At 42.2% G+C, this 16,720-nt stretch overlaps 1 long non-coding RNA gene across 2 annotated transcripts in view; it reads right to left on the bottom strand.

Annotated features, from left to right (window-relative positions):
• Positions 1–357: 357 nt before the first annotated feature.
• LOC103239058 (uncharacterized) overlaps positions 358–16,720 on the bottom strand; it is a 147,979-nt gene continuing 131,616 nt past the window's right edge. The window contains exons 2-4 of one of the 2 annotated variants that reach the window (XR_012094691.1): positions 12,303–12,401; positions 1,552–1,742; positions 358–931 (exon numbers count right to left, since the gene is read on the bottom strand). This is a non-coding gene — a long non-coding RNA (uncharacterized lncRNA). The remainder of the gene's footprint in view (positions 932–1,551; positions 1,743–12,302; positions 12,402–16,720) is intronic. The other variant, XR_499404.3, reaches the window with a different exon arrangement.

The following is a 16,720-nucleotide window of genomic DNA, read 5'->3' as shown; positions in this document are numbered from 1 at the left end:
AACACACTTTTCTGAGCTTCCCCGCAGACCTTTCAAAACAGACTCTTTAGGAATGAGGCCCTGGAATCTGTATTTTAATGTTCTCCTCTGTAGGTAATTCTGATGTAAAAGCCACTGACAATATCCTGCATGGAAAGACACCCACACAGTGTTGCTGTTGTTGTTGTTATTAAGTGAATAAAGCAAGTTGTCTAAAGCTTGACCCCATATTTGACAAAGAGATCTCAAATAGGTAAGGAAAAAGTCTGTATGAAAAAGAACATACTGACAGTGGAAAGTTCCTACTCAGAGAGGGGTGATGGAGCTAGGTCATGATTATCTGTATTACTTGAACATTGTGCAAAAAGCACGTATTCCCTTGTAATCAGAAAAAGCAGTAAGACTCTTTTAATGCAAACATCCTTGAAAGAGAGAGAGGATATTGGCAGTTGGGAGGCAACATTGAAGAAAATCTTTGACTGCGGCAGCTAGCTGAGAGCAAAGCGTTTTGGGAAAAGGCTTTGGTGTAGGCACCTAGGGGAGAAATGGGGGGAAGTATGAAAATCCCAGCAGCAAGAGCACCAAAGTCCAGGTCCAACTGTTTCTATATCCTGTAATCTTAACTCCCATGCTGAACCATTGTGGTAGATTGCAGTGGTGGCCCCAATTCTTCCTCTGTCCCTGTGCCTATGTCCTTGCCCGTGTGACTGTAATGCTCCTCCTCTTTCAAGTTGACTCCACCAAGTGACTTGCTTTGGTCAATGAGATTTTAGCAGGCAGGACCCAAGACGAGGCTTAAAAAGTGGTTGTGCCTATACCTCTCCCATAAGACCACACCCAGGCTGCCTGTTGGAGGATGAGACACGTGGAGGAGAGTCCAATCATCACCGTTGACGATGTTTCTTTATCTACCACTGTCACCCAAAATTAGCACCAGCCAAGAAGTCCCTGTCTAAAATAGAAATAGCATGGATCCACAATTAGTTAAAACACAGTTTCCTGAGCTTCCCCTCAGAACTTTTAAAATGGACTCTTTAGGAATGAGGCCCTGGAATCTATATTTTAATATTCTTCTCCATAGGTAATTCTGATGCATAAGCCACTGACCACATCTTGCATGGAAGGACAGGTTGACAGCCGGCTGGCCCCAGACATGTGAGTACACCCAGCCAACGTCAGCAGAGCGGCTTTGCTGACCACCCAGTAGTCACTAATGATCAATGACCAATAAGCGTTTATTGTTTAATGTCACTAGATTGTTTGTTATGCAGCATTTGGTAGCCATAAATAATGGATACAAGTTTGGACCTGTTCACGTTGACTGCACAGAAGAGGAGCCCTTAACACTGACCTATGTTTGGTTGAGTCTGACTCTGGCAAAAGGGATGTTCTGGGCAGGACTTGCTGGTGGAGCTGACTCATGGGTGTCACCCCTCAGTTACTGTTCTGATTTATCTGGTATCTCCATTGCTCATGAACTCTCAAGCATGAGTATACTTTTTCCTATCACAGAGTAAATAATGGAGCCCTGTCAATTCCACAGTTCATCAGTCATATGCACATTAGACTCACCTCTGCTGACAAGCTCTTCTGCTCACTCTCCCAAATGAGGAGACACAAGACAGTAACATTCTTTTTTCGCTTCTCCTAGGTGTTTACATTGTAGATCACAAGTACTTCCTTGCCTGGTACTATCATTTTAATGAACTCCATCAGCAATACACATTCAGATAACTCCAGAACCATGTACTCTCACTCAAAGCCTGTAAATAATCAAAATGCTGTATTGAAATTACCAGGATTTTTGCTATGTGCTTATATACATTAGGCTATTTAATCCTCATGTGACCGTGCAGTAATATCATCATAGCAACATTTCAGAAGGAACAAAAGATGGGTCTAAAAAACTGCAATGCAGGTGAAAGATAAAACCCATACTATATTAGGATAATGTCAATATGATGTCAAAGAGTTCTCACAAACTGACCAGAAAAACGACAAATGGCCCCACAGAAAATGGCAAAGAATAGGAATTTATGGACAAAATTCAAATGGCCAAGAATCAGAGGAAAAGATGCTCCAATTCTCTAGAAGTTAGGCAAATGCAGATTAAAATAACAATGAAATACTATTCTATACGCAGTGGACTGGCAAAAATTAAAAAGGGTTATAACACCTCCTGCTGGTGGAGATGAGGGGAAAGGACATTCTCCTGAATGGCTGGTAGATGTGGAGACTGTGATCCAGGAAGTCATCGGCTTGCCCAAGTTAACACATAATAAACAGCAGAGTCATCATTCAAATCTGGATGCAATGAGCACCAAAGCTTATGCTATTAAATACTAAATAACTGGAAGGAATGTAGAGATCTATCTAGAGGGTTTTCAAGTTATTTTTTTTATATATATATAAATATATATGAGATATATATATATATTCAGCAGAATCTCTCTCCAAATAACATCTCACAGAAAGTCCTAGTCTCATGAAAGAAATAGCAAAGAGCCGCTATGAGCTGCTATGTTTGAAGATGAGGTTGGGTGTGGAGGGGATGGTTTCAGTCTCTCCTCCTTGCCCCTATCCTCATTATACAGCCAAGGAATCTCTAGATCTCCATGGAACAGAGTTTGAAAATGACTATCAAGCCCAATCCCACAATTTCAGAGGACCAGGGACATAAGTGAATGGCCCAGAGAAGGCAGGAATTGCTTGAGGTCACATAACCCATCATAGCAGAGCAGGGACTAAGATTAGCACTCCTGCTATATGACTCTCAGGGTTCTGGATAGTCCTAACTGTCATGATCGTGCCCACAGGCATCCTTCATTCAGCACCTTCTAGGTGTCCGGCAATGTCGTGCTTCATGTCCACTCCTCACAGTGACCCAGCATGAGGTGACCAAAGCCTATAAGAGTGACAGGACATGCCCAACCCCGCACACCTAGTAAGTAACCAAGACAGGATTTGGACCAGGTCTACCTGAATCCAAACCGGCAGTGTCCTCCACTGTACAGAATTACCCCAGGTAAAGCAGCTGTGGGTTATGAAGAGTATAGGCAGATGGGGCAGGAACTTTAGCCTAGAGCCCCCATGCATGCTCCCCCAATCCCACCTGCCATGTTGTGTTCCATCAAGATCTTCACCGTCTTTCTTTATGCATCAGCTCCTGACCACTCAGCACCCAGCACTGCCCAAAAACTAGATAGCACTTAGCAACTGTTATTTTCTGGCTGCTCATTCTTAGAGGCTAGCTGTAAGTCACCTATGGGGAAAGAGGTAGACTGAAGGCAGAGAGTCCTGGGCTCACAGCCTAATCAGACATTTCCCAGCTGTGTGATTCTAAACAAGTTAATCCATTGCTCTGTCCATCTGCTCCTTCAGAGATAAATCAGGGTTCTACAGTAATTGCGCTGTACCCATTAGGATGCTTTGGGATGCAGGTAAAAGAAACCCCGACACACACTGGCCAAAACATTGACAGAATCTATCATCTCACATAACAGGAGGTCTGCCAGGCAGAGTCCCCTTTGGGGTATAGATTTAGCAGTGCAAGGATGTCAAGGAAGATGTAGCTCCCTCATCTTTCAACACGGCCATCTTCAGAGTCAGCTTCCTTTTCTGGCATATAGTAAGATGGCTGTCTGAATTGCAGGTGTCACATTTATTAATACATAGCTACAAGCAGTAAAGAGTATCCCTCCCTTCTGATGCCTCCTTCTTAGTAATAGAAAGTTTCCGAAACACCATTAACAAATTTTCTCTCACCTCTAATTGGACAGAACTGGGTCACATGCTAACCCTTAAACCAATCATTGGCAAAGGGAATAGTATTGCTGTGATTAGCTGGAACCAATCATCTGCAGTGCAATGTCTGATGAGAAGCCAACTATTTATTTTGAAACAATGCATTTAAGAAGGATTTGCTGTGCTAAATGGCCAGCCCGGTGGCACTTCTGCTTTTTTTTCAACTTTGGATCTAGGACACTGGAAACACTCAGCAACTAGTGAGTGAGGGTATGAGTGAGTGAATGAATAAATGAAGAATTTCTTTCCTCTCATTGCTTTCTCCATTGCCCAACTCAATCATCTCTGGATGACCTCAATGCCCAAATGAAGCCACAAAAGATGGTGGATCTGGAACAAATTAGGAAATAATTTGAACTCTCTGGAAAGCTCTACTGAAGAGATGAGTGAATCTGGGCCAAGCCCAAGTTGTCTATGTCCAAAAATACTCATCAACTTGTCAACAGACTCTCTTGGGTGAGGGTGGACACCACATGGCTCACTTACTGATTTCGTCAGTGGTGGTGTTGCTGCTAGTGTTCTAAATGAGTTGTCCCTGGTATTGAGATAATTTTGGAAGCTCTTTTTAGGAGTATGGTTAATGACAGACACGGTTGTTCAGAATAAATAGCCAACCTAGTTTTGGCAGTGGGACAATAAAACATTTCTGCCAGAGGAAATACAATGGGCAGGGTTGACCACCTCTAACTGGAATTTTGGTGGTCTCTATCCAAGATAGGGGCTGTTTGGTTATTTTGCCTCATGTTGGAGCCACAGTGGGAGACGACAGTGGCTGTCTTCACGTTCCACCAGGAAATTAGTCTCCCTCTGGGAATTCATGCTGAAGGCTACCAGTTAGAACCCAGCTGAAAGGAGAGATACAGCATCCCCACCACTATGAGTATGGTTAATAACAGACATGGTTGTCCAGAGTAAATAGCCAACCTAGTTTTGGCAACCCTCTGTGGTTGGAGACAAACCATGGGAAGGTGCTCAAATTTCGGTTTATCCACCTATAAGGTGGGGTTTGGATGACATGATAAACTTTGAGAAACACAGAAGGCAATGTTGGGTAGAAATGGGATCATATGGCCCATGGTCATGCTGTGAGTTTTGGCAATTGTGGTAGGGGTACAATTTGTTCACAATGTTTTTCCTTCTCCACTCTCAGTACATTTCACTGTGGGTGGAGTGTACATTCCTATCCCGTTGATACTGGGCTGGACCATACAACTTGTGTTAGCCAATAGTAAATGTTTAGAAATGCTGAAGTAACTTTGGGCCACTTCTGAGCTTAAGCCTTACACAGTTTTGCCTGTGTTTTCATGTGCTCTCTTGAGATTTCTGTTCCCTTCCTTTAGAAGGGCATGTCCTGCGAGGCCACTGGCTCCAGAATGAAAGACAAAGGGAGCAGGGTCTTTCCTACCCTGCAGAGCCATCCCCAGATGATCCACAGGACTGTTAAATAAATAAATAAAGTTGGCTTTGTCATGAGACAGGAATCATCCCCATTTTAGAGATGAGAAAACTGAGGCTCTGTGAAATTAGGGGACTTGTCCAAGGTCACACAATCCGAAATCTGCAGAGCTGGCATTTAAATGGCCCCAAAGGCTGGATTTTCCTGCTCTCTTTTGCTCCATTCAAGTGAATGATCAAGAATACAAGTGTCAGCCGAGCACAGTAGCTCATGCCTGTCATCCCAGCACTTTGGGAGGCCAAGGCAGGTGGACTGCCTGAGCACAGGAGTTTGAGACCAGCCTGGGGAATATGATGAAACGCTGTCTCTACCAAAAAATACAAAAAACTAGTCAGCCATGGTGGCACATGCCTGTGGTCCCAGTTTCTCAGGAGGCTGAGGTGGGAGGATCACTTAAGCCTGGTACGCAGAGGTTGTAGTGAGCCGAGATCACTCCACTGCACTCCAACCTGGGTTGGAGTGAGACCCCATCTCAAAAAAAGAAAGAACAGAAGTGTAGTTCCTTAAGGGCACAAGACCACTGCTCTGCCATCTGGGTATAGACAGAAAAATAGAAGCCTCTTCTGGAAAGCCCCTCTCCAGAGACCCATTGAGCTGACCCCAAATTCGTAACTCTACAGAATGTCTAGAAGTGGTCCCAGGCAGATGGGGCATTGTCACCTGGACAGGTCTCAGTTATCTGCTGCTGCTGCTGTGTGAGCATCCCATAGAAGAAGCCAAGAGGAGACTCACTCCCTCCTACTGGGGGATGCCATTCTGTTCTTAAAAGCATTTATTGAGCACCTACTGCTTACCAGAAATAAATGGGATGCCTTGAGAAACCCAAAGTCATTTGTAGATAAGGGAAGGAAATACATTTCAAAGTTCTCAGCCTCACATCCGAGACTCTTTTCACCTGACTCCAAACAAACCCCTATTGTTACTTATGTCAATACTTCAACCTCTCCTACCCCTCCGTTCACTCTAAACTCAGCCATATGAAAATTGCTTTGCTCCAAGCTTTTGCTTAACTTGTTCCTGTGGCCTGGGATGCACTTCTCTGTTCCATCTCAATTATGACATTTCTGTTCAACATTAAAGGTGTGATGGGCCACCTTGGAGCCCTCTTTCCCAATCCCCTTCTCTGGGCTCTTTGTTGTCTGTGACAGCCATCTCGATGCTGGTCTACATGGAGGCCTGACTTTCCCACAAGCCCACGGTTTCCCACAAACAGAGATGTTTCTTTACTCATTTTGTATCACTTTCCAGCACAACAGGTAGCACAAATGCCAGATACTGGGTAGAAAATGTATGCGAACATTATGCCCTTAGTAGTATAGAGCAATTTGGAATTTATTTGTTAGTGAGCTCCAGGTTTAAGTCCCAGATTCCCTTCTTTCTAGCTCTGTGACTGTGGGGAAACAGCTCACCTCTCTGAGCACCGCCAGACACTATTGTTGAGGATTCCGTAAGATAAGCAACTAGCACTCAAGAAATGTAACCTATTCTTACAGATCACATAACCCTCAAGAAATGTGATCTATTCTTACAGATCACATATCCCTCAAGAAATGTGATATATTCTTACTACTGTTGTTGTTATCATCCATTACCTTTGATTCTGGGATAATGGGCAATGATTATTCCAGGGGTCAGAAAATTTGTCTTTAAGAGCCAGAGTGTAAGTATTGCAGGTTTTGTGGTCCATGTGGTGTCTGTTGTGCTACTCAACTGTGCCGTTGTACCATGAAAGCAGGCACAGAAAATATGCAAATGAATGAGCATGACTGTGTTCCAATAAAACTTTATTTACATAAACTGGCAGTGGGCCAAATTTAGACCGTGGTTTGCTCACAGGCTGTGTGAGCATCCTGTAGAAGAAGGTAGAACTCGGGCTGTTTACATCAATTATAAAAGTCACTGCAAGGGGGGAACCTGTGGCAGGGGAGGGGTCATGCTTGGCTTGCCAAGCAGAAGAAGAAATGAAGAAATCATAGCGCACTGACACATGAGCTCTGGATTCAGACAGACGTGAGTCCTGAAGCCACTTCGATCAGCTGCTGTGTATGACTTTGGGCAAAGGACCCCTCTCTGTTTAAGCTTCCGTTTCCTCGTTTATTAAATGGAAAAAACAACAACCCGTACTTCCCAGGCTTGTGGGGAGCAGAAAAGTGTTTAGCTACCTTGCTAGAATTTATAGGAACTGTGTCAAAATGCCAGAGAAAGGGAACATTACTGAGACCCTAGGCAGTGGGAAGAAACAAAAAATCAAAATGGAAAATGCTGACCTTCTATTAGCTTCTAGTACACGGAATTTCTCAGCAAGACCTTGTAAACCGCTTAACTTTCGGCAAGGCTGACATTTGGAGGTTGATAAGCTCAGGTGTCGCTCATAACCAGGAAGCTTTTTTTTTTCAAGAGGACACAAGAGCCTCAGCATTACGATCCCAACACCTCTAATCTCACCCCCAAACAGGTGCAGGTAGGGGACAGGGTCTTGGCACCTCTGGAGTTCCAAGACCTGTCCTTTGTCAGGGGCTGGGCAACGTTCCCCAGTCCTGCCAGTATGATGGGAGATGGAGGTGGGAGTCTTGTGGGTGGGATATTTTTCTCCTGATGATCCAAAATGGAGGGGAATTCGGGGTGGGGGGGGGAAGCACAGATTAATACTGGAAAGCGAGGGGATTAAAAAAGATTAAAGAGGGTAAAGAGAAACAAATGCTGATCTAGTGGATACTTCTGACTCAGAACGCCAGGTTTTTCCCTGATTCCAATAAGCTCTTTAAAAAATTCATGAGGTTTCTGTTTCTCTGAGTATTTATTCGGGGCCCCGGGACAAACTCTGCTTTCATTGTGGGCCAGTCCTGGGGGGAAGGCATAATTTGTACAGTTCAGGGTAATAAATTACACAATGTCAACATGTTCAGTCACTAATGCCCTTCAGCTGTCTCAGGCCCTATTCATGAGGGGTGGCCAGAATGAGAAAGGAAACCATTCTCTGGCTTTATTCCTCCTTTCTTTGTTTCCTTCCCTTCATTTCTGAGGGGGCTTCCATGTGTCAGGCACTGGGGACATAGAGATGAAAAGGCCATTGAAAAGACACAGTTTTGCCAGGCATGGTGATGTGCACCTGTACTGCCAGCTACACCGGAGGCTGAGGCGGGAGGATCTCTTGAGCCCAGGAGTTAGAGATCAGCCTGGGCAACATAGCGAGACCCTGTCTCTAATAAAAGAAAAGAAGAAAAAAGGTCACAGGTGATGGAGATGACACTTTTATGGAGAGTTCTAAGGCAATGTGATGGGTCCTAGAATAGGCGCCAGTAGGTTCTCTCCAGCAGCATTCACCAAGTCATGCTATATAGTCACGGTGGCACCAGGGTCAGGAAAAGGGCAGGAAGACACAAACCTTCTACTCATGCCTCCATTCTCTCATTTAAAATTGGACGCATGATCCTCCAGAAAGGGCAGCCTCTAAAAAGTTAATACTTTTAAACCTATAAAGATGAAAAAAAGACTAGAAATTACCTAATGTCCAACAACAGGAGGCCAGTTATGTAAATTAGGCTACTTAGTGTCATATGATGTGGCCATTAAAGTAATGAGGATGGAGGTTGTGTAGCAACATGAAAAGATGTGTACAAACTAAATCTGGCAGTGAAAGGTGAAAACTGCATTTTACTGAACGAGAAAACAAAAGAAACTTCGTAAGGATCTGGTTGCCCTGGGGAGTTGACTCTGGAGGAGTGAGTATTTTGGGGACTGGCTCGCGTGCCTGTCTCCCCACTGGATTTGGGTACTTGGGGACCAGGGACCAGGGGCTGTGAGAGATATATGTAAAATCTCCAGCTCCTAGCCCTGTTGCCCAGCTAGGGTAGATAAAAAATGTGTGAGAGAAGATAGGACATTGATGCCGCTCGTCCTTGCATCCTGGGCAGAGCACAGTAGCTTGCACATAGAGGTTGAAATTGCAGCCCTGGAACATGGAGGGAGGGCTGGATGAGCAACAAGGGAAGATGGAAGGAGAGAGAGAGAAAGGGGAGAAATGAGAAAAAGAGAAAGAGAAAATGAGGTAGAAATGAGGGGAAGGAGAGAGAAGGATGATTCTGCCTCGATTTAAAGCACTAACATATATTCGAGAAGTTATCTCTGCCAGGATCTAGCCAGACTCCTACACCTTGCATGGTTACCTCCTGTAAAAAGCTGTTTCCTCTGTGGCCCCAAAGTGAGGCACATGGAAGCTGCAGCCTTGGAGCTCTCTGGGACAGCTCTGGGCCCCAAGGCAGGCACATGCTGAGGAGCCTGGGGAAGGAGAGTGGGAGTGGACCTTAGCGTTGAGCTGCTTCTTGGGCTCTGCCCACCCCATGATCAGTCTCAAGCTGTTGAATCCCCAAAGCAAACTTGGATGCACTTCTGAAGGCATTGACAAAAAACTCTGGATTTTACTGATGGTTTAATGGGACCCAGAGGATGGCGATTACAAAGCATATCCAAGAGCAAAGCTCCCTGAAGATCCCCTTCTGGTGTCTCTGCCTTCCCTGGATTTCCATTTCTTCTGGAAGTTGCCATGCCTCTCCCTTCTCCTCTCTGTCAGTCTTCTTCAGTCATGCTTGTTTCTCTCTCCACCCCTTGTCCTCATCCACCTTGTTCCTCTAAACTCCCTCCACATGCACACCCACCCTGCAATCAATACCAAGTCCCAGCTATTGGCCACACCCCACATGTCCAGCTTCCCCAGCTTCCCCAGCCAGTCCGTAATTTCTTCCCAGAAGTCTGTTCCTTGCAGCATTTTTTCTGTCTAGCATCATGTTGGAATTTGATTAGTAACGTAAGTCTCTGGCGACTGGGATGAGCTCTAAGTTTAAATTTAATCTTTGCAAGCCAGGTGACCTCAGACAAGCGACATCATCTCTCTGGACAAGTTTTCCTGTCCACAAAATGAGGATCAGATGAACACATGCCTAAAAAGATTTCTGTGAATATTTAACAAGATGATGCATGCAAGGTGCTGGTTTAGTGAGAGCATGAAGTTGTTCTTAGCCATCAGAACTATTATTTATCCACTGGAACATTCTGTGAGGTCAGTAGAGCAAGACTATGGTCCTCATTTTGTTATGAACAAACCAAGGACCAGAAAGGCGAGTTGACTTGCCCAAGGTTGCACAGGACCAAGCAGCCAAGTCAGAGGTCAAGTTTAGTTCCTTGAGCCTAGACCCTTTGGATATCTTCCCAATTCCTTGAGGTCAAGCATTAAGCTGGCAGGTACTGTTATAGGAGTTATTAAGAAATTATTTTAGCCAGATAGGAAAAGGGGTCCTTGAGACGTTTTCGTTTGTTTTAAAGCAGCCTCAGAAAAGTTTCTTGTCTAGCAGGAAAGTCCCAGCTCTTGGTGGGGGAGAAGCGGGGCAACCTTTGATATGCAAATGCAGGCCATTAGAAACTGGGTCCACCCAAACATGGTGATTCCTACTGCCTTCTTCCTGCCCTTGCCCTCACATGTGCCTGGCAACATGGCTGCCCCCACAAATCCCCATGTGTGTAGAACATCATGGCGTCCTGGATTTGCATATTAAAAGGCTAGGGTGGGAAGGCCAGTTTTTTCATGGGCTACATGAGTGACATGCCTCGTCAAAGCAATCCCCTGAGCCCTATGCAAATCAGACACCACCTCCTCCAACCTCCTCCTATCAGCAGCCACTTTTGTGCCACACAAGGGGTTTTCCCTTTGTTGGAGTCCCCCCTCCCACTGGGGGAGCTGTTTTCTTCTTCCTTCCTTCTTTCTTGCCTATTAAACTTTTTGCTCCTTAAAACCACTCCACATGCGTCCCTGTCGTTTTATCCAATTCAGGGCGAGACGGAGATCCACTCATCAGAGATCTATCAGTACTAGTGGCTATGAACCTCCACATCTTTGGCTCTTTACATCCCAGGTCCTAGAGGTCAAGCCCTGCAAAGGCAAGTACTGGCGAGTGGAGGGCCCTGCAGCCTGGATGCTGTTAGCCCACTCTGGGGAAGGAAGGTTCTCCTTCCTGGCTTCAGTTTTAAGAGGCTCAACATTAAATTATGATGATATATGGCATGGGATTCTGCTGCCTTCTAGCCTCTGACAATTACATTTCTTCCAGGCACAACTCCAGAGAACCCATTTTGTTGTTCTCGGCAGAGTCTGGAGAGACCTGCAGGAAATTTGGTGCCTTCACAAGCCATTTCTCACATCAGCCACTCAGAGACTTCCTATGTAGTTTGACTATGTGGTACCCCTCTCTGGGGTGGCATTGTCGTTATTCTAAAGCTCAGATTCAAAGGTTGTCACTGGACCCCAAGCTATCTGCCAAGATTCCCTCCCCTTCCTCTGCCAACATCATCACTTGGTACTTCACAGTATTGCATGGTGTCTAGGGGATTCTGGAGTCAGATCGATGTGAGCTCAAAGCCTAGGTGTTACTCTATGAACTGGGTAAATTATTCAGTCTCTCTCAGCTTCCATATCTTCACCTGTAAAATGGATATTTATATAATTATGGAAAACAGGTAAATAATACTTCATAGTATGGTATGATAATTCTATGAGATTGTATCAGAGATACAACTACTATGATGCCACATAATAAATAACCATAAAACCTTAGGGACACATGAAAATTGGCAACTCAAAGAAGAAATATAAGCAGCCAATGCATGCACACATAAAAAGTCTTCATCACACTAGTAAACAAAGAAAGGCAAATAAAGAAAAAACAAGATGTTAGTTTTCACTTATGTCTAATTGGCAATGTTTTAAAATACAGACTTTATGTTTTAGAACAGTTTTAGATTGACAGAAAATTTAATAAGATAGTTTGGAGTTCCCAGTCTTACCTATTAGTAGCATCTTATCTTAATGTGATATATTTGTTTCAGCTAATGAACCAATATTGATAGAAAATTATTAACTAAAGTCTGTTTTATTCAAATATCCTTAGGTTTTACCTAATGTCCTTTGTTTTGAGCCTAGAATCCCATCCAGGTAGCATTTACATATAGTCATCATGTCTCCTTATATTCCTCTTGACTATGATAGTTACGCACTTTCCTTGTTTTTTATTACCTTGAGAGTTTTGAGGAGCACTGGTAAGGTATTTTGTAGAATGTCCCTCCATTAGGATTTATCTGATTTTTTTTTAATGGATTGACTCAGGTTGTGGGCCTGTAGGAGTAAGACCAGAGAGGTAACTGGAATTTTCATCACATTATATCAAGGGTACATACTAACAGCATGACTTATGACTATTGGTATTGGCCTTGATAACCTGGCTAAGGTAGTCTTTGTCAGGTATCTCCAACCCACACCAAAAGAGTGGGGAGTTACGCTCTCCCTCTTTGAGGGCAGAGCATCTAGGTAAATTGTTTGAAATTAGGTTGCATGAGAGATTATTCTCTTCTCCCCCATTCATTAAGCTATTCAGTCACTTATTTGTATCAGTATACACTCAGAGATATATGATTTATACCTTGAGTTATAACTCAATTCTTTGTTTATTTATCTTTTTCCAATTATTTCAGCTTTGGCCATTGGAAGCTCTTTCAGTTGGCTTCTGAGCTTCTTTGATATACACTCATCATTTGTTTTAGCACATCCTTGCAATCTGGCACTATAAAATGCTCCAGGCTCATCTTGTGCTTTTACTGCCCCAGTCATTGAAACAGCTATTTCTCCAAGTAGCTCTGGTTCCTTTTATTGGAGAATGGTATTAGTAACCAAGATCTGGGCATTAGGTGTTTTTGTTGCTACAGGGGTGCTTCTAGGCCCTCTAGGCTGGCATATTTTCTTATGATCTGTGAATACACTAACCTGTGTAAATACACATATCTATAAATATTTCTCTATGTAACCATCTGTATCCATACTAAGCTAAATGTTGAGTTCATACTGATGTCCCCAGCTCTGATTCATTGCCACATGGATCATCTAGCTTCCTGCCCTGGCTTATCTGTAAACTCCCACTCCAACAGTGAGAAACATGACTTTCACCAACTTATATCCATTTACTTAATTCTTCAACTCTAGTATGCATGTATAGCAGTATTAGAATTATTAACCTGTATTTCTGTGGGAAACAACTTTATCAACTAGAGTACAGTCTTTATGTACAGTTCCTTCTCCCTTTTGTCTTCCAGACTCCATTTATTTCCAAAGTTATGCCAGCACCTCCCCTCACACTCTCTTCAATGTGGTTGTTTCAGGCATTTGTAATACAGTTAGATTCTTTGTCATAGTCTGCATTACCTCCTGGGATCCCAGCTCCTTAAATGATTTTTTAAAAATTGCATTCATTAAGGTTCACTCTTTGTGCTTGAAAGTTCTATGGGTTTTGATAAATGCTTAATGTCTTGCGTTCACCATTACAGTATGATGCAGAATTTCATTACTTTCTTAAAAATCCATTTGCTCCACCTACTCATCCCTATACCCTCTCTCTAAATCCCTAGCATCAACTGCTCATTTTACTCTCTCTTGAGTTTTGTCTTTCCCAGAATGGGTGATGATGTTTTCACGTGCTAATATTTATTAAATAGTATCACTGAGATTATGAAGAAATAGGCCTCTGTTATGCTACATGTTGCAGTTTGCTCATTCATGGCCTAAATATCTTTTTTTAAAAAGGAAAAGGGGTGCCTATTTTTTATTTTTAATCCAGCAAATGCCACATCTAAAAGTTTACCAAAAGTAAATCATTCTGAATGAGTGCAATGATTTGCTATGAGGATGTTTATGGCAGTATTTTTTTTATTATTATGAAATCATCCATCAATTCAATATTTAGTGCGTGCTTACCATATGCTGTTCACTATTTTAGGCACTGGAGATTATAACTCAACAAGAAAAGACAAAAATTCCTGCCTTCAAAAATCCAATATACCTCATATAACTTGTATCCTAGTAATTAAAGACAGGCACACATATATGCATATATATTCTGATGATGGTAGGAGTAGGAAGAAAATAAATCAGGGAAGGTCATTAGGCAATGCCTCTGTGGTTGGCAGGGTGATTTACCTCACTGCCCATGGAGTCCTTTGGGGATTAGAGAAACTCAAGGTGTCCTGAGCTACTTCTGGTGGCTAATGTGAAAAGTATAAAGGACAAAATTATTTCCGAGCATCTCTTGGCAGAGAGTTGTAGTGAGGCTGTGAGCATTTGATGAGACAGAGAAGGAGGAAGGGGTGAGAGTTTTATGAGGAGTGTACAGGTCTTCTGAGGCACACTCCTCACCCCTGCCAGTGCTGACTAAAGCGGAGGACAGGGTATTTATTTGGAACATACAGAACTTTGGAGGTTCCTCTTGGCTGCAGGAAAACACCAACCAGCCATTAAAAACAATGTGTTGATAAATACTTAATATGAAAAAATATTCATAATATATTTTACGTGAGTAAAAAGCAACTAAAGACTGTATATACATTATGGGAATATTTTGGTCACATAAAATATAAATACTTCTGTATATATAAACATACAGAAAACATGAAATAGAATGTTGTCTCTGGGTAATGGGATTAAAAATATTTTTGAAATTGCTTCTTTTCCTTATACTCATGTAACAAATATGCACATGTACCCCCTGAATCTAAAGTAAAATAAAATTTTAAGAAATCAACTTGTGGAAAATTAGCACCTTGATTTTTCGATCTATAAATATGGCACACCACTTCATTTCTTTAATTCTTTATTAAGCTCTTTCAGCAATACTATGATTTTATTTTTACTTTAACATTATTGGAAGTCTTTGGTTAAGTTCATTCCTAACTTTTCTGTGCTCATTAATACCAGTGTAAGTAGAATTAATTAATTTCAGTTTCTAATAGTTTGTAGCAAGTATATACAATTTATTTTTGTATATTTTGCATATTAACATGGAATTCTATATTCACTTTGTATTTCCTATGATTATTTGTAGATTTTATAAATACTATGCATGGAAATAATCACATCATTTACAAATAGATTTTACTTAACTCATTCCTTTTCATCAGTATGCTTTTTATTAATATTTTTTCTTTTTGCCTTCTTAGATGATAATGGTCTCCAGTAAAATGTTAAATAGAAATGGTCCAGCTTGTCCTTGTTTTGCTAGTAAGGGGAGAACATTCAATATTCAATTATTAAGTATAGCATTACCTAAGATATTTTATTGATGTCCCTTTTCAGATTGAGGAAAGTACATTCTCCTCCTAGTTTTCTGAGAGTTTTTCTAAATATTGCAGATGAAAATTATGTTTTGTTCAATGCTTTTCTTAAAATTTTATGGTTTTTTCCCATTAATCTGATAATATCATGAGTTACAATTTTTATTATTTATCTATTTATTTATTTATTTATTATTTTTCTTGAGACAGAGTCTTGCTCTGTCTGTCCCCCAGGCTGGAGTGCAGTGGTGCAATCTCGGCTCACTACAAGCTCTGCCTCCCAGGTTCACGCCATTCTCCTGCCTCAGCCTCCCGAGTAGCTGGGACTACAGGCGCCCGCCACCATGCCCAGCTAATTTCTTTTGTATTTTTAGTAGAGAGAGGGTTTCACCATGTTAGCCAGGATGGGTCTTGATCTCCTGACCTTGTGATCTGCCCGCCTTGGTCTCCCAAAGTGCTGGGAATACAGGCGTGAGCCACTGAGCCCAGCCTTTACTTTTTATTTCTAAGGAAGTTCCCGTTAGTCATTGTATTAGGTTGTTCTTGCATTGCTATAAAGAAATACCTGAGGCCGGGTAATTTATAAAGAAAAGAGAATTAGTTGGCTCATGGTTCTGCAGGGTGTACAGGAAGCATGGTGCTGGCATCTGCTTGGCTTCTGAGGAGGCCTCAGGGAGATTTTCCTCATTGTGGGAGGTGAAGCAGGAGCAGATATCTCATGTAGTCAGAGCAGGAGCAAAAGAGAGAGTGGGAGGTGCCAAAAACTTTTAAACAACCTGATCTCATGTGAACTCACTTATCACCAAGGGGATGGTGCTAAGCCATTCATGAGAAATCCATTCCCATGATCCAAACACCTCCCACCATGTCCCACCTCCAATACTGAGGATTATATCTCAACATGAAATGGGGCAGGGACACAGATCCAAACCATATCAGTCATGTAATATCCTTCATATATGTGCCCCCAAAACACACACAGCTGAATATGATTTGTTAATACTTGATTAATGATTTTTCTGCCTAATTTAATAAGGGATGGCTCACTTTAATTTTATTTTAGCATCCATTTCTTCATTATCAGTGTCATGGTAGCCTCATGAAAATAATAAAAGGTAGTTAAACTTTTAAAATTTTTCTCTTTTTTTACATATCTGTGTTTTCTTAAGTTTCTACAGTCAAAATTTATATTGCTTTTGTAATCATAAGGGAAAAAGTGAGAACAACAGAAAATAATGTAGAAATGGATGTTAAAACTATCTTCAGTAAGAATCAATCATGATGTCTAGAGAGATAAATTACCACTTCCCAAGAATACTGCCTCCAACCTATAGGGAG

Source organism: Chlorocebus sabaeus, chromosome 11 (assembly GCF_047675955.1).
Source record: "Chlorocebus sabaeus isolate Y175 chromosome 11, mChlSab1.0.hap1, whole genome shotgun sequence".
Taxonomy (NCBI): Eukaryota; Metazoa; Chordata; class Mammalia; order Primates; family Cercopithecidae; genus Chlorocebus; species Chlorocebus sabaeus.
Note: the sequence above shows the minus strand (reverse complement) of the source record. Positions and strands in the feature narration are given on the sequence as shown.